We start from the raw sequence: 25,589 nt of genomic DNA, 5'->3' as shown, positions 1-25,589 counted from the left end.
ATAAATTAGAGAATATATCAATTGAAATAATTAAACTCAATCATGAAAATAGCTAAATTAAATCTTGGATCTTTGAAAAGATCAATAAAGTTTATGACCCTAGCCAGCGGTTCAATATTTGGTGAAAATACATATTGTTAATATCAGAAACAAAGGAATCATCACTACTGTGTTCATGTGCATTAAATTTTAATTAAGGCATTGATATTAATGCCTATGCACAAAAATTATATCTTAGGAATGGAATAATATCTTAAAAATTACAAACCTCCACATAAGGTAGATAATAAAATATTCCTATAACTAATAGTTATATTAAATCAATAATTAACCACCTTTATAAATAAAACACTCATGGTAGAACTGTAATTTCTCTAACACATTAAAGAAATATCAGTTACCTGCAACATTTTCCATAATGTGAAAACTGTAGTTACTCTAGTCGCAGATTCAGACACAGTTGCTACAGCAAAAATACCTACATATCATAGATGAAGATGTGTAAGATGATCTCACTCATCTATAGTATAATGGAGAAAAATGTCAAGGATATGAGCTTTGTTAGTCAATATTAAGCCTTTGTTACTAGAATACAGACCTGAGAGTGCTAGTTTTGGGGGAAGTGTGAGAAGAATAAATAGATTGACTGGATCTAACACAGGAACATAAGAGGAGGGTTTCAGCACATGGGTAGTGCTAGTGGAGGTAGCAGTATGCATCAAAACCAAGCTGTCAACATTGGAGAAGGGTTGGAGAGAGGGACTGTCAAACCAGAGACTACAAAGGTACCATGGATGAGGCAGGGGAGGGGTAGCTCAGCCACTTTGGTAATGGAGGTATGTAGTAATTTCGTATATCAATATCAGAAACCTGAACACCAGTGAAGGCACTGTTACATAAGCTGCAATTTAAAAAAGATTTTAATGCCAAAGTATCAAAAAATCTAATTTATATTATATAAAAGAATATAAACTAAGATGGGGATAAAGTATTATGAGTATTTAAGATCATCATTCAAAAATAAATGTAACTCACAATATCCAATGACTAAAAAATAATCATGTCATCTTATGTAAAATATCAGTTTATGTGAAATAAGTGTGGAACAAATCTCACAAATTACAGTAAAATAGATTGTGGTGTAACATCTTTCAGCTGGTGAAATCTGAATAATATACTTTTATTTTCTAACCACTAATTGTCAGTATTACTGTCTAATTTCTTATTATACACATAATGTATAGTCTTCAAGTCAATGGAATAATCATATTATAAAATGAATGATACCTAGACATATATAAATGCATTGATACAGATTCAGGCACAAAAATAATATGTTGGGATTTATGGAATTAAAAAAATTAAATATTCAACACATTAGACACTAAGTCTAATAGGTACATAACTTATTTGTAGTTAATTATAAAACTGATTAAATCAAAAGAAATTTAAAGAGATATGTTATAATAATGGATTAGCCACCTCACTTGTTATGCTGCAAATCCATAGAAGATATATCTATAAAAACAATTCCAGTCATTTGAGAAAGATATTTGTGGGTATTGAAATTTTCTTGGAAAATAAAAATTCCAATAACACCAATACCAAGTTTTTAAAAAGGAACAAACTTTGAGAACTGACAACATCTTACCTCAACTTCTCCTAAAACTTTACTAAAACTTTATGAACTACTATGGAGCTACTGTGATCAATATTCTTTTTTTGTAAAGTTAAGTCAGTGGAAAACTATTGGTCTTTTATAAAAATGGTATGATTTAAAGAAAGACACCCACTAAGCAAAATAAGAATCTAACCTCAGATTACATCTGACAAAAATTAATACAAAATAATCAGATTCATGGTGGTTGGAGGATCACAGTAAGTATAGATTAAATGCAGGATTTGTAGAACAAAAATACTATTCTCTATGATCCTGTATGGTAAATATATGGTACTCATCACACCCATGAAACAGTTTAGCTAGCCTAATTTAACTTTCAACAGAGTTTGTTCAGAAAACTAATAATGTTCACTTTTTTTGGAACAATAACACAGGATCCAATTTGGATGCTGTCTAGACGTTAAAATAAGATGTGACAGTGGTTTTAAGAGAGACACTTTCACTTTGGTATATGTGATGGGAGTGAGGATAAATTATGCTGTCATTGATAACAGAGTCTTCAAATAACTATTGCAGTTAATTTTTAACAGAATCCCTTCTAGATGTTGTCTTGAAAGAATTCTAACTATTGCCCACCATATTTCACAGTAACAATGCACTGACAATATGCCAAAGCAGCCTCTGGATGTCAAAGTTTCCTAACACTTCACAGTCTTAGTAACTTCAACTGTTATGATCTTAGATTGGACCTCAAGTGAGGTCTTTTTCTTGTTCCTTGGCAGAAGAACTTCTGTCACAATAGCATTACTTCAAGGTAACAATAAGACCAAATAAAGTTATGGAAACTTTCCTTATTTTTAAAAACTCTGTGCAGAATTTACCCATTTTCTTGGCTAACGCTGACTTCATGATAAGTTCAACCTTAGTGCCAATGAAAGGGGAATTTGAATACTTACTTAAAAACATATAAACTCTTAATATTAGAAGAATATGTTTCTTTGTAATGTAACCAGTAAAATAGGATCATAATCTACCCATTACAATTACATGTCAGTAAATTAAGTAAAAAATGATATAATGTTTAATATTTTAAATGTGCATCACTTTACTGGATAAAACTGCATGGGTGGTCCTGTGAGAGCACCAGCTACTAGAAGGTTGGATTAGTCTTTCACTGGCTGGATCCATAGCACAGTGGGTAGGGCATTTGCTTTGCGCACAGTTTCCATTCCTCCGCTCCTCTTGGAGAGCCCGGCAAGCTACCGAGAGTATCACGCCAGAACGGCAGAGCCTGGCAAGCTACCCGAGGCTTATTCGATATGCCAAAAAACAGTCTCACAGTTGAGAAGGCACTGGTGCAAATCGATGAACAATGGGATGACAGTGCTACAGTGCAAGTGTGCATCACAGTGTTCGGCAAAAAATCCAATATGTGGTAGATATTTAAATACTTGCTAATTTTGGCTGACTACTTGGAAATTAGTTAAAATGTGAAACAGAATTGTAATAGCAAATCTAATTCTGAAGGAAGCCACTGCTTATACATGTAGACTTTTAAAATATGTTATCATATCTGCTTAGTTTTTCAGAAAGGGGAGACTTAGAAATGCATATTCTTATTGAGTTTTATGTAATAGAATTCTCTGCCTATGCATATTGGTGCAGCTTTCCAATTACTTTGAAACCTGAAAAGGCATATTGTGATAACTACATGACTAAATTTATACCCAATTGTGAATAAAGACATTAATTTTCTTATTCATAATCAAATTTTTCTTAGTGTAGCAAGAACAATTCATTGATGTTTAAAAAGGATCTGAACACAAAGCTTGAGTTATATATAATAGTCTTAACTTTCAAACTAAAAAAGTTTCTTGAAACCAAATTCATTGCTTTATCAATTTTTATGCTGCATGTCTCAGAAATCTGGAGACATCAAAAATCTGAGAGTAGCAGAGAAGACAAGTGTGGAGTCTTACAGATTTTAATGGGATATACATATATATATACACATATATATTCCTATTTTATGTTTAAAATATGGTCTTTCCAGGATGAAATTCTATTATAAATTTCTATTTTCATTAACAAAATGCATAAATAAAAATATTTTTTCCTTTGGGGAGAGCACAAACACAGTTCCCCACTACCAAATTATGTAGTCGAGTTATCCACATTTGGAGAAATTGCAGGGGTCAGAACGTCTGGAGTACAATGTATATGCCTCACCCTGGGAAAACCACCTTAATGATCATGTTATCTCCCCTGTGACAAAAGTATAAAAAGAATTGTTTTCATTTATTCTACTCCCTGAAAGTCATGAAATAAAACCAATTTACTTGTAGAGAAATAGACAGGAAAACATCTCAGAAGCTTTTAAATAATTCACTATTACCAAGCAATTTTTACTAAAAGTTATATAAGAATTTGACACATAATTTTATATAATATACTATTTAAGCCATCTTAATATACTATTTTATAAATCTTAATAATAAAACTATTCCAAAAATTAGATTAAAAATGTACTCTTTCCCCCACATGACCTCCAATCACATTTTACTTGGCGTTCCCTTCTCTGAGTTGCCCAGAATGAGAGACCAGCCTCCAAGCCATGGAGACAGAGACTGAACACAATGGCCACTCAACACCTTTATTGCAAACCACAACACCTAATCAGAAAGAGTGAACAAAAGGGAATACCCTGCCATAGTGGCAGTGTGGGGTGGGGGGAGACAGGACTGGGGAGGGAGGGGGAGGGATGTTGGGTTTACTGGTGGTGGAGAATGGGCACTGGTGAAGGGATGGGTTATCAAACTTTGTAAGGGAGAAACATGAGCACAAAAATGTATAAATCTGTAACTGTACCCTCACGTTGACTCACTAATTAAAAATAAACTATTAAATTAATAAAAAAACATCATTATGTCAACTAATATAAAAAAGACTTGTATGGATATACAAAAAGCATAATAAATGTTTTTCCTATATGTTTACTTTCAAAATAAATAAATAGATATTCTAATGACAAAAAAAATGTACTCTTTTTTATCAAACCTAAGATAAATGACTCCTTAAAGAAATATTTTTAGTGATTCACTAATTAAAAATAAATAAATTTTAAAAAAAGAAATATTTTCACTTTCTTGAATTCTCTGATTAAAGACTTAATTTAGGGCATCCATCATGATTTTAATAATTTTTGACATTATCATGTGTATGAATTTGGATGACATTACAAAATAAGGATCTCTAATGAAGTTTAAGTGATAACAGAAATAACTATTTTCTAAGTTTATTAGTGTTTTATGGTTTTGATATCTACACACAGAAACTATTTTTGCTGCAATCAAACTGCAACAATTAACCTACTGCTATTGAGTAATGTGTGAGAAGCACTAAAATCCATGCTCTTAACTGTAGTGAAATACCCTCCAGAGCTGCAGCTTTGTATGCCTTGGACTACATTCTTTTCTCCTCTGCAACATTTTCCCCTATCATAGCTCCCACTATTTTACTTTATAATCTATATATCTGACATTTTTTTCCTTCTTGGGTCACCCCTGGCAATACTCAGGGGTTACTCCTGACTCTGCACTCAGGAATCACTCCTGGTGGTCCTCAGGGGATTATATGGGATGCTGGAAATCGAACCCAGTTCGGCGGTATGCAAGGCAAATGCCCTACCTACCTGCTGTGCTATCGCCCCAGTCACTGTATTTGACTTTTAGATGCTATATTTAAATGATGTATGTTTTTCTTCTGTTTCTTTTCTATTTCATTTAACAGTGTCCTTCACTAGCTTGTATAGTATACTTATGAATACACATAATTTATTTTATTTTCTCACTTATCAAAAAAGATGCAAATTCTTATCAATTTAAATCTGATCACTTCTCCCTTGCTGTACTGAGTTTGAGAAGCAATGGGGGATAATGGAAAAGACAAACATAGGTAAATAAATCGTTTACTTCACTGAGAGGTAAAGAATGAGTCAAATACATTTACTTTTGAGTTACCAGGTAGAGCTTTAAAAAACAACTTTCAGAAACTAGAAAGATAGTACAGTGGGGCGGTCACTTGCCTTGCATGCGGCCTATCTGGGCTTGATAAGAAGTATCAAATATAGTCCCCCCAGCACCCCAGAAATGATCCTCATCACAAACACAGAAATAACCCCTGAGCATTGTTGAGTATGGCCCCCAAACAAAGACAACATTCAATAATCCTGTGTTCTTTATGTGAGAAAATAACTGTTATACAAACAAAAATCTTCATATTTTATAATTCTATTAGACTTCACTTTTGACAAAAAAAATCGGTGATAAACAGCATAAACTTTTTAAAACCACAGTGATCACTTATGTGTTACCACTTACAACAAATACAAAAGGATACCTCAGACCTGAAATAGAAACTGTTTTTTCCCCCTTCCCAAGGATATGAGAACACTCTCCACTCCTTCCCAGAGTGAAAACAATATTTAGACCACTGGAGAAAGGCATGAACCTGTTGTAAGTATCTTTCTAAACCAAAGTTCCTTCAGTTTATAATCACACAAATTTCTTGGAACCTTCAAACTCTATCTCCTCTAACTCAAAGCCTCAAGGAGGATCCAAGTGCATCATTATCTTTATTAGACCTGCCAAGGACCCTCAGTGGCCATGTCCCCTGGTGTGTTTGGGACTAAAATTCATTGCATCCCTCCCCCTGAAAATGGATCAATGGGCTGATGGCCAGTGACAACTTTATTGAGATCAAACAGTTAATTAACATAGGGAAAGTGAAATTGAGCTGTGTGAAGGGTGAGGGGACAGGGAAGAATGATAATGCAAAAAAATGATTAAAAGATGGGGAAGTATGGCACAAAGGAAAAGTTAAACATAAGCACAGGGAGAAATTGGGATTACCCCTGGGTAATTGGGTGATAACAATGACTAAAATGTTATAGGGAATTCAATTAACATAAGCTCTCTGTGAGGTGGGAGGGGTGGGGTGTGTGTGGGGGGTGGGGAGAGGTGGAGTTACATAGCCGAAAGTCAAGCCTGAAATGTTCATAATTATGAAGCGACAATTGATTCACCAAATTCTGTTAATTGAACTACAGCAATAGCAATTACAATTTTATTTTATATTATTTTTAATTTTATTGAGTCACTGTGAGATAGTCACAAGCTTTCATGTTTGGGTTACAATCACACAATGATCAAACAACCATCCCTCCACCAGTGCACATTCTCTACCACCAATATCCCGGGTATACCCCCCCTTTCCCACCCTCCCCCTGCCTCCATGGCAGACAATATTCCCCATACTCTCTCTCTCTACCTTTGGGCATTATGGCTTGCAACACAGACATTGAGAGGTCATCATGTTTGGTCCATTATCTACATTCTGCACACATCTCCCATCCCAACTTATTCCTGCAGCCATCAATTTCTTAGTGATCCCTTCTCTATTCCATCTGCCTTCTCCCCTCCACTCATGAAGCAGGCTTCCAGCTATGGGGCAATCCTCTTGGCCCTTGTATCTACTGTCCTTGGGTGTCAGCCTCATGTGATGTTATTCTATACAACACAAATGAGTGCAGTCCTTCTGTGTCTATCCCTCTATTTCTGACTTTTACAAATTATGCAATTTCAATTAAGGAACTACAAATTATGGGGAGACAGTGCCCCTTATGGTGCTGTCCTTCCCCATCTCTGGAGGGGTATTTCTGAAGCCCTCTTCCCTAGAGGAGAATCCCAGGAGGATTACTCAGCAGGGTAGCACTGACCAGGCACTCAGGAACAGTGCCAACAGGGATTCCAACAAAACCAATTTTGAGTTCCAAACTATTCTTGAGTTAGGCAAGAGAGTTGAAGTAAACATAATCACTGCTTTTAATTTCTCAGCTCAGCTGAGAAAGGATTTAGTAGAAGCTTAAGAAAGTGGTTTCCAGAAAAGGCAGAGCATATGCCTCTAAGAAAAACTCCATTTAAGTGCAAATAGAAATCAACTACATATCACAAGGAAAAACAACTCATCACTTGCAGATTTGCCTGAGAGTAATTAAATCAATACATAAGGAGGTGTGTGAAAAAGGACAAACTTAGCAGGGGCTATGGATTGATCAGTGAATATATCCACCAGTGTTGTTATGCACAAGCTACTCTTACTGTGGTTCACATACTCCTGCAGGAGAGGATCACAACTGTGGAAATAACTGCATAACAGAAGTGACCTTCAAATAGGGTTGATAATTAAGATGCTAGCAGAAACTAGATGTTGGGTCCAAATAATTATTAGTAATAATAATAGTGAAGCACTGTAGCACTGTCGTCCCATTGTTCATCGATTTGCTCGAGTGGGCACCAGTAATGTCTCCATTGTGAGACTTGTTACTGTTTTTGGCATATCAAATACGCCACGGGGAGCTTGCCAGGCTCTGCCATGCGGGCAGGATACTCTCGGTAGCTTGCCGGGCTCTCTGAGAGTGATGACAGAATCGAACCCGGGTCTGCCACATGCAAGGCAAATGCCCTACCCGCTGTGCTATCACTCCAGTCCAATAATAATAATAATAATGATAATAATAATAATAATAATCACTATATCACTGTCATCCCATTGCTCATCGATTTACTCTAGCGGGCACCAGTAACATCTCCATTGTGAGACTTCTTGTTACTGTTTTGGGATATCAAATACACCATGGGTAGCTTGCCAGGCTCTGCCATGCAGGCAGGATACTCTCAGTAGCTTGCCAGGCTCTCCAAGAGGGGCGGAGGAATCAAACTCGGGTCAGCTACATGCAAGTCAAATGCCCTACCTGCTGCGCTATCGCTCTAGCCTTGAGTGATAATATGAGAATGTGCTTCTTATATAAAGTGCCAAAAAATATAGTAATCATCTAGAAACAAAGAGCAGATTATTAGTGGTTTCCTAAAATTGGAGAAAATTGCTAAAAGGAGAAGGTGACTGGAATAGAATAGAGGAACTCTCGGGGGTGATAAAAATACTGTGCACTTTCATTTAGTGGTGGTTGCATGGATGTACAGATTTGTCAAAACTGATCAATACATACACCAAGGCCACATTATACTGGACTCAAACACATTAAAATTACTTTAATTTCTAATTTAATTGAATCAGTGAGATAGTTACAAAGTTCTTTATGCTTGGGTTTCAGTCATATAGTGTTCCAATCCATCTCTTTACTGGTGGACATTTACCCCCCACCAATGTCCCTAGTTTTCTTCCTACCCCGTCCCCCCGCCAGCAGATGCACTCTCAAGCCCCTGCCACCACCCCTCTCTTCTTTGGGGCCTTATGGTTTCCAATACAGATACTGAAATGTTATCAGGTATAACCTTTAATGAACCAAACTTAGCTACTATATATTCTCAGTTTTATGTTAATGGCAGCTAGACTTGGCTAGGTCCTCTCTCAACACCTTTAGGAAATAACTTAAAGTGGGGGCTATAGTCCAGAAACCAGGAACAGACTTTTGGCAGGAAGAAAAGTTAGCACTGATTACTGAGGCAAAGGGGAAGGGTGTAATTTTTCCTCTGGGCTCCTCCTATTCAATCCTGTTTCTCTCTGCACAAAACACAACTTGAATGACAACATAAAAGTGTGCATAGAAAAGAAAAAAATACAACATACAAAGGCATGTTTATCAGGTTTTTATCAGCCTCTCAGCAAAAACCGTTTAAAGTAGAAGAAAATGGAATCATATATATGGGTAAAGGGCAAGGAATACCAGTCAAGAATATTATACCCTGCAAAATTATCATGGAATGTGATAGACAAATGGGTTTTTCAGTCAGTAAAAGCTAATAGAATTAATCACTATTAAAACAGTGCAACAAGAAATATTAAGTTTTTCTATGTGAACAGAATTTAAAAAGCATGTTCCAGGCTTCACTAGTGAATTATAGAAAACCACGTTAGATGCTGCTAAAATTCTAAAATACTAAATGATCAAAGTAGAAGCAGGGGGCTGGAGTGATAGCATAGTGGGTAGGGCATTTGCCTTGCATGCGGCCAACTCGAGTTCAAATCCCAGCATCCCATATGGTCCCCTGAGCACCACCAGGAGTAATTCCTGAGTGCAGAGCCAGGAGTAACCCCTGTGCATTGCCAGGTGTGACCTAAAAACAAAACAAAACAAAAAAAGTAGAAGCATAATTCTAAATATGTTCTAAGAGGCTAATGTCACTTTAAACCCAAGGCAAACACTATAGGATGGTACACACACAAAAAGAAAACTGCAGATTGTCATCTAAGATTAACAGATACAAAAATCTTCAGCAATTTCTTAGAAAATAAAATTAAAGAAAATATTTAGAGAATGACTCAATAATAAACAGATAGGATACATCCCAAAGGTGCACAAATGATTCATAATGCACAGGTTAAGGTTACTGCATCATATTAAGATTATAACCATATAACATTACTGAATGAGGCTAAGTAAAAAGTGGCAAAATTTAACATGCATGTATTATTTAAAAAACTTAAATGAGGGCTATATAAAACATACCTAAATATAATGAGGTGTATATATGTCAAAACCATATGATATTCAATGGTGGAAGAAATGGAAGGCTTTTCTTTTAAGACCAAATGAAAAAGAGGTCCATTAGAAATATTATTTTTAAACATAAGTTTGGGACTTGTAGCCAGACAATTAGATAAGAAAAATATTTTAGGGGTCGGAGCGATAGCACAGCGGGTAGGGCATTTGCCTTGCATGCGGCCGACCTGGGTTTGATCCCCGGCATCCCATATGGTCCCCCAAGCACCGCCAGGAGTAATTCCTGAGTGCAGAGCCAGGAGTAAGCCCTGAGCATTGCTGGGTGTGACCCAAAAAGCAAAAAAAAAAAAAAAAAAGAAAAATATTTTAAAGGTCTCTACTGGAAGAGAAGACTATTGCTGCTTGTGTATAATATGATAATATACATAGTTAGTTCTAAAGATATAATCAAAACTTACTATATTAGGTGGCAGGAAACAAAATTCATTACAAATGTTTTTATTTGCAAATAAGGAAGTGGAAAAAAATGGAAATTAAGGAAACAATATTCTTTAAAACTACATAAAAAATAAAATACAGTAGGTAATATAGGGCTTACAGCACTTGACTTGCATAGTCTACTGAGATTGGGTCCCTTTATCACATATTGTTCCCTGAGTAGCATCAGAAGTGATCCCTGAGCACAGCAACAGGAGTAAGGCATGAGTAAAGCCAGCTGTAACCCAAACTACCACAGCATACACTCCGCACAAAAAAGATAAAATATATAGGTCTGGAGAAATAATTCAGGAAGAATAAGGCACTTACATGTTTCAAATTCCTAGCACAATATATTGTCCCCTTAATACTTCCAGGGGCCACTGGAAAGAGAGCTAGGAATTCATCTAGCACCACTGGGTGTGATTCAGAAGCTAAATAAATAAATAAAAGAGATAAAGGAAATGGAATGTCATTATGTGTTTATGAATAAATATTACCTTTGTGATCTACTGATATACTGAACTACCTAGGAGAAACATAAGAAAATACTTACTAAAGAGATTAGCAAGTGTTTTCTTATGTTTCTCCTAGGTAGTTTGGGTTTAAAAAAAATTGATGTATATGAAGATTATCATACTAGATATTTCCAAATGTAAAGTGCAGAAACAATTATGTAGAATAGCAGTAATTCAAAAATATGCTTATCAGATCAGCATTATGGTTTCCTTTATCAAGCAAAATGGAAAGATTCCTTTTATTTTTTGATCACTTCAAGGTTTTGCACAAAGTGCTTTTATGCTGTCAGTCACTAAACAATAGTTGAGCTTTTCACTTCCATGGAGAAAATTAATGTAGCTTTGGAACAGCATTTTATACAACTGCTTATTATCAGTTTTTACCTCTTGACTTTGATAAATCTTAGTGACATTTAAGGGCATTTAATATCTCAACTGTATAAAATAATCGATTTTTATTTTTCTTCTATGCATGTAAATTAGAGACATTTCAATTTACGAAATTGAAATTTACTTCTCTTAGGTAAATCAGCTACTCTTCCATTTTATTTCTTTTATTGAGTCACTGTGAGATAAACAGTTACAAGTTGTTCATGATTTCCATTTCATTTTTAAGCAGTGACAGAAATCTATATATTTACAGATTTTTATTCAGATGCAACTGTGCTACAAATTCTCTACTACATAATGCATTTCCTCCTCAATAATAAACAGAAGTATTAATTTTCACTACTATGAGCAATATACTTTCTCTTAATAATGTTGGCAATATTCTTCATATTAGAAGTCTTAAAATTATACACATTTAAAATATTAACTAAAAAAGGAAATAAATATTTTTTCAGTTAAGCTTAGACTTAAAATTTCAAGTCAATCCCTGAACAATAGAAATCAGTAACATTCCAGGATTAGAATTAGTTTATTTGGAAATGGACAGCTATAAAAGATATCAATAATAACTTATATTTCTATACCACTTTATTGACTTGGCAGCTGAGTTAGTTTCAAAAAACTAATCTATCTCAGATAATTAACTTGACTCACTGCAGCACTTAAAGAACAAATTTGAGTTGTTTGCTTAGCCTACTTTTTACTATACTAAGAGGGCACTTTCAAGAAAAATGGCAAAAAAAAACCCAACCTGTTCTAACTTAACTTGGAAGAAAAAATATAAATCATGATAGTCAGCCTAAAGTGGAAAAGTTCCACTCCTAACAAATAGTTCAATAGATGTCTAAGAAATAAGTGACATATAAAACTATAGCAGGTAATTTGATAACTAAGGATACTGAGCCATGAGTTTGTGTACCTGGATTTATTCCACAACTCAAGTCTTTCAGACTTTACAACCCACAAGTCAGAGGAACACAGGCAATTCTTCAACAGGGGGATTTGGCACTTTATTTTTGATGTGTAGCCACATGGAGTGAGGGAAATTCCAAGACAAAATTAACCAGCAGGTATCACAATTGTACAATCATAACCACTTACGTTTTATCATTTCAGGGACTATTGAGCAGTCTACTAAATACACAAAAATTAATCCCGGAAATTGTACAGTACATGTATTATTTTTTAAAGACTGACCCTTCCCATGTATTATTTAGGCTTACCAACTTATATCTTTTTAATTATTCCCTTAAATCTCCAACTTTTGTGCTTTTGAACAATGGTTCATTAGGAACCATTCTGAGAAAATAAAGTCAAGAGAGAAAACAGAGCATTTTGGCACCAGAGCGGATGCTTGAGCCATGCATTTTGACTGTGAACTGAGCTACAACCTCGTGCAGCCCGGGGAGGGATTTTTTTCCCTCTCCACCCCATTTTTCTGAGCGAAGATGGCGGCACCGGCAGCAGCCATGCGGTGAGAGCCACCCTCTAAGACCCCTCCACCAGGAGGTAGGACTTTCTTTAGTGACGTAGCCTGTAGGTGGTCCTGGGAGGGGGGCGTTCCCAGCGCGCCTTCCGCCCAGAGATGAACCAAGAGCCGCGGCATGAGAAGCAGACCCTCCGCGCCTATTGACTGTGATCCTGAGGTCTCCTAACCCATTTTGGCACCAGAGCGGATTCTTGCAGCCATCCATTTTGACTGGGAACTGAGCTAAAATATTAGAAACCCAAAACCGCGCGGCCGCTATTGCGGCCGCGCAGACTCAAAGTCTTCACTCTTACCAATGAAGAGAAATTATTAGATGATGCCTATTCAGCAGGCCTGATTGTTGGGGAAATTTTCCAATCAATAATAGTGAGTTCTGTATGGAAATATGAAATGTACTCAATATATATAGAGAATAATGGGAATATCATTAGCTACTTAGATGGGGGTGGGGTGGGAGGGGGGTGTATTGGGGTTCTTGGTGGTGGAACGGGTGCACTGGTGAAGGGATGGTGGTTTAATCAGTATTTGACTGTGACTTAAACCTGAAAGCTTTGTATTTTTTTTCTTGTTTTCACGGTGGTTCAATAAAATATTTCTTTAAGGAAAAAAAAATGCTAGAAGTATAAAAAAATCCTTTATCTTACAAAAAAAAGAAAGAAAACAGAATAAGATATCAAGTGAGGCATGAGATGGTGTGGCTTGGGATGAAGAAAGATGAAGAGAGTGTGGAGGGAAAGGTTGCATAACCGCCATATTAGAAATCAGTTAGCTGTAATTTTTGCCTTACACACTTTTTGAAATTATAAAACAATTTTAAAACATGTTTCAATTGATAGATTTTAACTATGTTAAGTAATTAGAAATTTTTGGTTTGGGGTCATACCTGGGGGTGCACAAGTGTTCCTGGCTCTGCACTCAGGAATCACTCTTGGAAATGCCCAAGGGACCATATGTAGTGCCATGGATCAAACTCAGTTCAGTTGTATGAAATCCAAACAGCTCACTCTCTGTATTATTGTATTATCTCTCTGGCCCCTGATTAGCAATATTTAATGTATTTTTTATAAATTCATTTATTGAATCACCATGAGAATAGTTACAAAGCTTTCGGGTTTAAGTCTCAGTCATACAATGATGAAACACCCGTTCCTTCACCAGTGCACATTTTAAACCACCAAAACACCTATTTAATGTATTTTTAAAATTTGTATTTTGGATATCTCTCAATTAATATGGGGGTTCTCCAGTGGTCATGCCCAGTAATAATTAAGTTGAGCTGATGGTTTACAACTCAGGTTCCAAAATGCAATTTGCTTGGTCTCAATGGTGCTGAGGTCCACAAGAATCACCCTGATAATTCTCTCTCGAATTTCTTAGGGCTTAACACCCAGCAGTGTTAAGAAAATACCCAGGATTCTGGATATCAAACTCATCCAAGACACTGAGCTTGCATATCATGTGCCCCAATCCTTCAAGCTATCTCCTCAGCCCTTTCTTGGTAAGAATATATTCTAGAGCACTGTTCTAATTCATAGTACTAGTATAAAGGTATTGATATTGTTGTCAGATTTCCCAATAATACCTTCAAAACCACTTTGTTCCTTGTTCAAACTGATAAACTTGAAAGAGGCTTTTGAAATATTTCACAAATGTTACCATAAAAAGTGATTTATTAAAATGGCTTCTGGTTTGTGCCATTTTATGGGTTTAAAGTTATTTATCGATAAATGGGTCAGACTGTGAAGGCATAGGCATAGTAACTCTTTATACATCAAAACCAAAGTGCTTAACACTATTGTAGGTAGCCATGCTACCTAAGTTACAACTTAAATGAAGTAAAATTAAATTTAGATGTCAAAGACAGCATAAATTTGAATAAAAATGTACTTTGGAAACATGGGTCATTGTCTCCCTTACAAAAGTAGGCCTGACTGGGGCCAGAGAGATAGTACGGCAGGTAGGCTGCTTACCTTCCAAGCCCGTGCAGGTTACAAAAGACCCAGGTTGCCGCCAACCCAGGTTCTTTCTCTGGCATCACATATTGTTCCCTGAGCACCACGAGGAGTAATTCCTGAACACAGTGCCAAGAGTAACCCCTGAGCATTTCCAGGTATGGCCTTAAACAAAACAGATCTGAAGAGAAAAGCAGATTATCGAGAAGAACTGAGCACCAAGGGTAGGAGAGAGAGCACAGAAGGTAAGACACTTGTTTCACATCTGGCTAACCTGGATTCCTGAATTGATTCCAGGAACCTGGATAAATAAGATTATTTTTGCTTCTTTTTCCCTCTGCAAAAGTCCCTGTTCTCTCAAACATGTAGTTCTCTCCCTCTCTCCTCTGTTTTGTATTTTTCTTTTCAATAAAAAACTGCTTTTTCTCCCTCTTTTTTAAAAAGACCTGAGTACTACCTGTTGTGGCATACCTGTTATGGTATGCCACAGGCCCTCACACCCAAAAATTAAAAAAGAATTGTGGTTTCAGATCAGGGATATAGAGCAGTAGAGTGCTTGTTCTATAAGTGTGGGGTCCTGGGTTTGATTTCTGGAACCCGCAAAAAATGTTTTTTAATGTTTGAAAGTTTCTTTTATTAAACAAAACCCAACATCATCGAGATAGTATCTCTAGCAAGTGAAAAACATAGGAAACATGTCTGAGTCAAATTCCTGAAAATAATTTGAATCTATACTTTCTTTTCAATAAGAATATGGCAAGATGAATGGCATTATGTGAAGGTGTAGACACCAGGATGTGTAACCAGCTTATGTGACTTACAATCATTTGATTGTAAATAACTGAACCTGTCAAAAAATATTTATCTTTGGCCTTAGAAAAGCAGTGGATCTACAGAAAGTCATCCTTTGGATTTCATAGTAAAATATGTAAGGGAGAACTGGTATTTGAAAATTAACATATGGTGAATAGCCTCATCTTCCTCATGTTGAATAAGATCATATCACTCCTTCAAAACACTTGTCTGTTTCACTGATTTCAGAAATAATGCCTTTCACTTAAGAAAACTGAACCATAGGGCTGGAGCAATAGCACAGCAAGTAGGACACTTGCCTTGCACGAAGCCAACGCTTGTTTGATTCCCAGCATCCCAAAGTTCCCACCGAGCACTGCCAGGAGTAATTCCTGAGTGCAGAGTCAGGAGTAAACCCTGTGCATTAACAAATGTGACCCCAAAAACAAAAAAAACTGAACAAGTTTTATATTAAAATACATTAATATCAGTTGTTTTATGTTTGTTGGACATTTTAGACTAATATAAAACAAAGTATTTACAAATCCTCCTCTTAAATATTTTAAAATCACCACAGATTAATGACATATCATTGTGACAAATATAATATCAAATGTTTTCTCTATTTATACTCCTTTTGACTCATCTAATTGTATTCTCCTACCAACATCTATTGTAGAGTAGACTCACCTCAGAGAGATCACCTTTCATCAAAGAATTTACAGATAATACCAGACTCTCACAATTTAACACTAACAGCTATTGTTTTTGCAAGGAACCACAGATGCAATATCTGGGATGTGCAATTTCTAGAATGAAATTTCAAAATATTATCATTACCAAATCCTAAGAAATAACTTTATAATTTACCATGTATTTTCAAATTTGTTTCTGTGTACAATTAAAGCAAAGAATAGTAGTGCTGCTGATAAACTCATTTCTAAAGAGAAATGGAATATATCTATAAACTTTCAGGGTAGAATTCAAGTGATAGTTCACAGTAGTCCACTGTAGTACAAGATCCCACAAAAAAAACACCTAGCACAGGAATTTCAGATGCAAGATTTGCTGCCACCACATTCTACTACCATTTTAGTATTTATCTGCTGCTACCCATAGCCAGCATTGATCTCAAAATCTGTGTCAACATAGCATCTGACAACAGTGGACAAATCAACTGAAGCCCATTTTACCTCTGGGAATAGTTTTTTAGAAAGAGTGACTCCTCCGTAATTACTCAGATTTTACCAGAACAGACTTCTCTGGATTCCACATAGAGGATGTTTAATCTGAACTTGAATCTTCTGACCCTAATTCTATTCTGTCTTTGCTTCTTTTATTCCTTATCCATAATTGTCTCCAAACCCCTCTTTAGTATAGATTACGATATTATACAAATAGCTTATATAGCTTACTTATGTTCTAAAAATAAGATTTTTGTTTCCAGGATAAAATATAAGGACCTGTCTTTTTAACTGTATCTTCTTTAACAAAACTACAAGTAACACAATATTGACTTGACATAATGATAATGTGTTTCTAGAAACATGCGTTTTCTTAGTTCCAATACTGACAAACTGGGGGTGGGGGGTAAACTACATATTAAAAGCATTCTTAAAGTTACATCGTACACAAGAAAAATTATGACAATTTTAGAAACTTATTCAAACCATAGTATGCTAATACATACTTTTCAACCTAGTAATTTATATAGTTTATATCTGTAAATAAGTAACTTTCACCTATATCACTGAAGCTCATTTTTATATATTTAACTTTTAGGGGCTGGAGTGATAGTATAGTGGGTAGGGCATTTGCCTTGCATGCAACCAACCGGGTTCCGTTCCCAGCATCCCATGTTGTCCCTCAAGCACTAACAGGAGTATTTCCTGAATTCAAAACCAGGGGTAAAACCGAAGCACCAGCAAATGTGGCCCCCAAACAAACAAAAGTTAACTTTTAGAAACTATGTCAATATTATTCCTAATAAATGACTCAAAGTATAAAAATGTTTGTTATTTGCAATTTAGTAAATATAAAATACATTTCTATTTGATTTGAGTCTTATACTATCATAAGTGGACTGGAGTGATAGCACAGTGGATAGGGCGTTTGCCTTGAACACGGCTGACCTGGGTTTGATTCCTCAGCCCCTCTCGGAGAGCCCAGCAAACTACCAAGAGTCTCCCGCCTGCATGGCAGAGCCTGGCAAGCTACTCCTGGAGTATTCTAATGATATGCCAGAAACGGTAACAACAAGTCTCACAATGGAGATGTTACTGGTGCCCTCTAGAGCAAATCAATGAACAATGGGACAACAGTGCTATAGTGCTACTGTCATAAGTATATGTCTCTATAAATAAGAAATTTTGTTAAGTTATATAAGGTAGTTAAAACATATGTGTAATATTAATTTTAATATAAGTACTTTAAGTATATTAAAAACAATATATAGCTTTTTATGTAATCTTAAGCAGACTTTTTAAAATAAGGGAGAATGTTCTTAAAATAAGTTGAAATAGAATAAAGTTAATTTATTTTGCAGTAAATTCAATGATTTACTAATATATAACATGGATTTTTTCACCTTATTTTTCATATATAACATTTTAATTCAACTATGTAATAAATATGCACTGCAGTGACTTTTTTTGAGGTAACACTGGTTTATAAGACTCTAGGTTATAAGGGTTCACTTTTATGTCTTTTTAAAATATATATCAACACACCACAACCACCACTTAATACCCAATATTACATTTTCAAAATATCTTGCTATCTTTTCAACATTTGTGTGTCTCTGGATAACCTACAGAAAACAATTTAACAAGTATCGTCTTGTGTATTTAGAATAAATCTATGTTTCTATGGAAATCATAACACACATATGGATAGCACTAAAAATCCGTGGTGAATTTGAAGCTTAAAACAATTTAAGTATCACAACAGAGATATGGGCAGGGGCCTCAGCAGATTGATAGTGTAGAGGTTTGGTATATCTTATACATCTGAACCGCAGAACCAATAAAGCTAAAACCTTGAGATCCATAGTATAATAACTACACTTAAAAATGTACTGCTGGACCAGAGTGTTAGTACAGTGGGTGGGATGCCTGCTTTGTATACAGCCAACCTGCGTTTGATTTATATGATCACCCCATAGAATCTGCTGAGCTTGCCACGTGTGATCCCTGAGCACCACCAGGTGTGTCCCCAAAACCAAAAATAATAAATAATAAAAGGTCCTATCAAGGAGAGAGTCTAAAGGGTGTGAAGGAAACTGAGGATATAAATGAAAGGAAGTTGACACTGGTGATGAGATTGATGCTGTAAAATTATATGCTTGAACCCAAACTATTAATGACTTTGTAAACCACAGAGCCTCATTTTAAAAGATAAAAGCATAGTAAAGAGAAAAAAATCAATTTTTATGTCAGTTGCTTGATTCCTTCATCATGTAAAGTAAAGGTAGCTCAAGAAAGCTTCAAAACATATTCTGTAGTTTATTATTAGAGAAAGACAATAATAGGGAAGAGGGGTACATACACTTCAAGCAAATGGTGCTAGAAAATCCAGACATCAAAATGAAAAAAAATTAAATTAAATTTAGATATAGAGTGTATGACCTTCACATAGTATTTCAACATGTATCATTGAGCTCAATGTAAAATACAAAATTATGAAACTCCTAGAAGACAAAACAGATAAAAATTTATATGACTTTGGGAACTGTGATAACATTGATAACATTGTAAACATAAATAATACATGAAAAATATTAAGTGAATTTCATTAAAATTGAAGACTTTTTCTCTGTAAAGCATAAATTAAATTAGAATTTGTGACAGATTTATGAAAGAGGAAGCCTCAGTTTCCCCTTTCCAGCTGCTGTGAGTAGTTCCATCTCAGCTGTTTTTATTCCATATTGTAAACATTTCTCCAGAATCCTGGTCTCTTTCTGAGAATGAGAGTTAACAATTTTCCAAGATCATAGTTTCTTCCCCAGACCTTAGATTCACAGGAAACTAGGAAACAATAGTCAAATAGATCATCTAGATCACTTAAACCAGTTACAAATGATATAAAATTTTTGCATTCTCAGAAACATTCTTGTCAAGTCACTATATAAGCAATACGAACCCAGCTTTCCCAATTAAGAACACACACACTGGGGCTGGAGCTAATAGCACAGAGGGTAGGGCATTTGCCTTGCATGCGGCCAACCTGGGTTTGATTCCCAGCATCCCATATGGTCCCCTGAGCACATCAAGGAATAATTCCTGAGCGCTTGAGCCAGAAGTAACCCCTGAGCATTGCCGGGTGTGATCCAAAAAGAAAACACACACACATACACACACACAAACAAGTCATACATAGTCATATTAATTTCCTTCCTGGCAGGGGAATTTCTTTCTCCTGTACTTTCCAAAAAACTTTTCTATTTTCTACCTCTCCATCTGACCACCTTTGTTACTCAATATTTCCAAGAAACTGCAAAACCATGAACCAACACAGAGACCTACTATTACTACTCCTGATTGCTTGATATAGCGGAGGACTGATATCTACCAAAGACTCATCTGACGAAGAACTTTTATCCAATAGATACAAAGAACTCACAAGTATTCAAAGAACGGTTGGTCTTTACTGCATTGTGATTCAGAGCTCAAGATAATAGAAAACACTGTTTTGATATTGTCAGGAAATACCATATGGAAAGAGATATGTAGTTCCAAGATATTTCAACCATATACTTATGAATTAAAATCTCTAATTTTGTTATATGGGAAGGAAAAAACTTGAAAAGACATTTTGCAGATGGATAAGAATTCACATACATTTTGTCTAAGGTATTTTATTATGAACTCTGAAAATTACAACACACATTATGTCTCTACCTGAATCATATTAAAGGGGGGAAGTAATTTATCCCTGAAACAACACATGTACTTTCTTCCTCTTACACACTTGAACCTAAAATTTCCCTGATTTAAGTGTTAACTAAGAATGCTTTTTAAACTATTGAATGAGATGTGTAAGTCAATGGAATCAGCCATTGTATATTCAGATACAAAAAGTCTCTAATGAGAAGCATTCACCTACATAGTATTCCAAGCAGTACTTTCTGATTTTAATATGCTTTAACTTTTAACCAGTCACTTAATAACGCTTTAAGAATTTGCAACTAGTACCTAAGGAATTTTTTGTCATAATTCTTATATTCTCAAGTAACCCTGTTACTTGATGTCTCCTGTTGTACTCCTTAGAGTCTTAAAGAGGTCAGTGAGTTGTTGGTCCAAGTCTTGGCAATAGGCATTGCTACAGTGATCTCAGTGTCCTTCAACAACTAATGCCAAAGAATGATATAATCACTGAATGTCATCATTTGGCTCTTGGGGCACCTACTGTGGTGTCTTGAGTACACGACTAGTTACTTACATCTAACATTGGCCTAGATCATCTTCACTAGCATTTTCAGTCTTTCCTGACCTAACTCTCATTTAATTAGTTGTACATGTAAAAAGATGAGTGAAATCAAGATAATGCTGTTAGGCCCCAGAAGTGTTGCGAAAAATTCTGCATGCCTGAAAAGCTATGAAACTTATATAGTTTTAGTGTAGTAAACCATCTACTAATCATCTGTGCTTATATGTGTGAATATAGGATAGCATTGAGGAATCCATATTTTTAGACAAATCTATGAGTTTTTTAATAGTATGATTAACCAGTCGATTTGAATAAAACCAAAAGTTGACAAAGTTTAATGATTAATCCTGATTACATTATACATTACTTCTATAGTTTGATATTCTCATTGGATCTCTTTAAAGAAAAAAATGTTTCTTGTATTTAAATTAAAATAAAGAGTTGGGGGAATAGCTCAAGTGGTACAGCAGCTACAGCACCTAACTAGCATATGCACGACCCTGAGTTCATCCTTGACACCCCATGCTCCCTGCCAAATATCCCCGGGATTGACTTCTTGCTTCTCCCTACCCATGAACCACTGTGTGTGGCATCATAAAAAGTAAACAGAATCTGGAGGGACTGATGTCATTCACTTGTGACATAATTTATTCCTTAAATCACTCTCCTGCACAGAAAAAGAAATACTCAACAAGTCACTGCTAACAGAATGCAAATAAAATTGAGGTGAGGCTGAAGTGCACCTTTTACACCAAAAACTAATTTCATTTAGAGGTAATACCAGAGTTTTATATCTGTGTGATGGGAGGAAGGAGAGGAAGAATACATGAGCCGGTTATCATGGGGTTGAAGGGGTATAGACGAAAGACCTGCCAATTCAAAATAAGTCCCTAGGAAGAAGAGAATATAGATAGTGACAAACGCAGGACCTTGGCTGACTCTAAAGTGAGTGAACTGAAATATCTCATACAGGTGAGGATGTTAGCAAGGCACCAAAAGTGCTTATTAAATGTGTTCTGTTCATGACTCCTTTTGTCAAAAATGTTGTGTAAATAGGTACATAAAATATACACCCATATAAGAGTACAGACATTTATTTTGAAACAATGCTTTAGAAATTTACATAGTCTCATATAGTGTTAAAACCCATAGTTTAAGAAGCTAATTTCAGAGCTGGAGTGATAGCACAGCAGGTAGGATATTTGCCTTGCACGTGGCTGACCCAGGTTCAATTCCCAGCATCCCATATCATCCCCTGAGCACTCCAGGAGTAATTCCTGAGTGCAGAGCCAGGAGTGACCCCTGAGCATTGCTAGGTGTGACACAAAAAGCAAAAAAAAAAAAATGCTAATTTCTAGGTTGTTGGTCTTCAGCATTTTACGTAGCTAGATATCTCTGTACGCCTTTAACTTACTGTTGACCAAACAGCAACTCCTTTACATCACCTGATGATTTTACACAAATCTGTAGTCAGTAGTAAACAAAAATACAGCCAGAGCCATAATCTAAGAGAATTCTAAGTATCTATCATGAAAACACAAGATGCAACAGTTCTCAAAAGATTGGGAATAAAATTAAATAAAATTAAAGAAGAGAATAAAACTCAAAGAAACTCAAACAGCATCAAGAGTGCTAGGGAAAGCTACAAGAGAATAGATCTAATTGAAAAATAAATTAGATTTCAAAGATACAAACCCAGGAATGATTCAGGTGGAAGAAAAGAAAGAAGGAAGATAATAGAAATGCAAAGCACTCTAAGAGCTATGTAATTCTACAAGAGAGGTAACATAATGGTAGTGGGTGTCGCAGAAGAGGTGAAGAGAAGCAAAAGGAGGAACAGATTTTATGTAACAAAATAGCTATCCAAATTTGAGGGAGAATCCTAGTATACAAATATCCATAAGGTTTGAAAAAATCAATTGGTTATCTAAATTCCAGGAAACAAACTAGGTATTAGTGAAATTATCAAGATTTCAAGAATAACAGCAACAACAAAAGAGTATTGCATCCAAATACATAATACAGAGGCTAAAGTACCTGATTGCCCGTGATGGACCCTAGTTAGATCCCTACATCGTATATGGTCTCTTAGCACTACCAGAGTGATTCAGAGTCAGGAGTCAATCCTGAGCACCCCCAGGGATGGATTCGAAGCAAAACATTTAAAAAAAAACAACAGGCAGCTAGGAGAAGAACAGGTAAAACATAAAAGGAATCTCCAGAGAATATTCTCATATTTCCCAATGGAAAAACTGGAATGGCATGTTTAAAAATCTGAAAACTAAGAACTTATGATGGAGAATTTGCTGTCCCACAAAACTATCAGATCTGAGATAAAAATAAATCACATAACATGAAATAAAAGCAAAAAGAACTCATTACTACTATGCCTCTCTAAAATATGTTGGAAAACACTCTTCTATGTTTATAGAACACTAGAGCCCAGCCAGTGACTGAGAGTATCTCGCCCGCATGGCAGAGCCTGGCAAGCTACCCATAGCATATTAGATATGCCAAAAACAGTAACAAGTCTCACAGTGGAGATGTTACTGGTGCCCACTTGAGCAAATCGATGAGCAACGGGATGACAGTGACATTGACTTTTTTAATTATTAAATTTTTATTTAATTTAAATAAAATCATAACATAAAATTGCAGTTTCCTATATATTAACAACCAAAATGAAATGAAACTAGACCACTACATAACACCATTCACAAAACTTAATATGAAATGGATTAGATTTGCTGTAAGATTTAAAATCATAAAATTCACAGAATAAACCATAAGCAAGATGGTCCTTGACATCAACACTAAAGATACATTTTGGGACTTGACTCAAACAGCAAAGGAAACAAAAGAAATAAATGTTAGTATCAAATTTAAAAGTTTCTGCAGTGAAAAAAAATATCGAACTAAAAAATGTCATACTAAATGGGAAAATATATCTTATAATCATATATTGGCAAGGTGTTTATAACTAAAATATGTAAGGAACTCAAAGTTAACAAGAAATAACTGCAGTAGCTATGAACGATAGCTCACAGGGGAAGAAGACATAGCCTGTGTGCATGAAGGTTTGATACCCAGCACCATCGACCTCTGGAAAGTACAGCTGGGTGTGACTCTGGTAGTCTCCAGCACTGCCATATCTGAGTATACGTGCATCAAGGGGTCTAAGCACTTCACCACAGTTCCATACCTCAAGACCTGAGCATCTTTTAAAAGCCCTGTATCCACTTTCAAATAAGCATAAGATCTGAGTAAAAACTTCCTCAAAGAAGATATAAGCATATTAATAGCTGTCTTATTACCAAGAATACCTGTCAAAATAGTAAATAGTGTCACTTTCGTGGGTGTGAGGTAATATTATCCAAGTTAAGAAATAGCAACAAAAGTTGAAGATATGAAGAAAGAACATTTGTATACTTCTGTTGAAAATGTAAATTGGAGCTGTAATCAAAAAAAGGAATGTGGAGAATCTTCTAAAAGTTGAAATATTTTATGATTTACTTTTTATCATCCTACTTCTTTACATTTGCATAAAGAATAAGATCCACTAATTTAAATATATATGCATCCCTATTTCAATGAAACATTATTTTTATAATAGCCAAGAGTTGGAAACAACATGTGTTTATTCCATCAACTAATAACTTGATGAAGGTATTGTTCACATACACAATAGAATATAAATGGACTAGACAAAAGATAAAAATTCTGCCATTTGCAATATGAACGGATCATGGAGGGCTCATGCTTATTTTTATCAGTCAAAGAATTATAAACATGATGTGATGAAGGTAATGTGACCCATAAATAAAGAATCACAAAAGAAAAACAAAAAGTACTTTCAAATTTTTAGATCATATTATTGGTTATCAGAAGGGGAAGAGAATGGATATAAAAATAATACAGAGGGTCAGGACAGATTCAGGAGGAGGAGAATTTTAGTGGTGAGTAAAATAGTGAATAAACATGTTGACTTATGATAAACTTCAATGCTATTTTAATTAAAAAGTTTAACAAAATTCATTTGATATAAGTGAAAAATGAGTAGATGAGTCTGATGACCTCATGTAGCTCTTTAGTAATAAAGAAAATCAGTGGAATATCCAGTGTCTAGCACAGGAGGAAGATTAGAATGCATCTCTAATATTACCTGACAACAGAATTAGTTGAATGACTTCAATTACTCATCTCCAAAAGCACATATATTTGTCAGAAGATATTGTAAATGTAATGCTTGAAAAAGGTATCACATGCACCTATAAGACCTGGGGAAAAACTTAGTTCTAAGAGTGCCACTTTAATGCCACTTTGATTTACTGCTACTTTCTGACTTGCCACAAACTTTGTACCTGTGCTATCAAAACTATAAAAGAAGTTATCAATAAAAGGA

The 25,589-nt window shown here is 35.4% G+C and overlaps 1 non-coding gene across 1 annotated transcript; it reads right to left on the bottom strand.

Moving 5' to 3' along the window:
- Positions 1–3,739: 3,739 nt before the first annotated feature.
- Positions 3,740–3,901, bottom strand: LOC129404732 (U1 spliceosomal RNA). The gene has a single exon (XR_008630089.1). It is a non-coding gene; the product is annotated as a U1 spliceosomal RNA (small nuclear RNA).
- Positions 3,902–25,589: the final 21,688 nt, after the last annotated feature.

The sequence above is a fragment of the Sorex araneus genome, chromosome 4, assembly GCF_027595985.1.
Source record: "Sorex araneus isolate mSorAra2 chromosome 4, mSorAra2.pri, whole genome shotgun sequence".
NCBI classification, from domain to species: Eukaryota; Metazoa; Chordata; class Mammalia; order Eulipotyphla; family Soricidae; genus Sorex; species Sorex araneus.
Note: the sequence above shows the minus strand (reverse complement) of the source record. Positions and strands in the feature narration are given on the sequence as shown.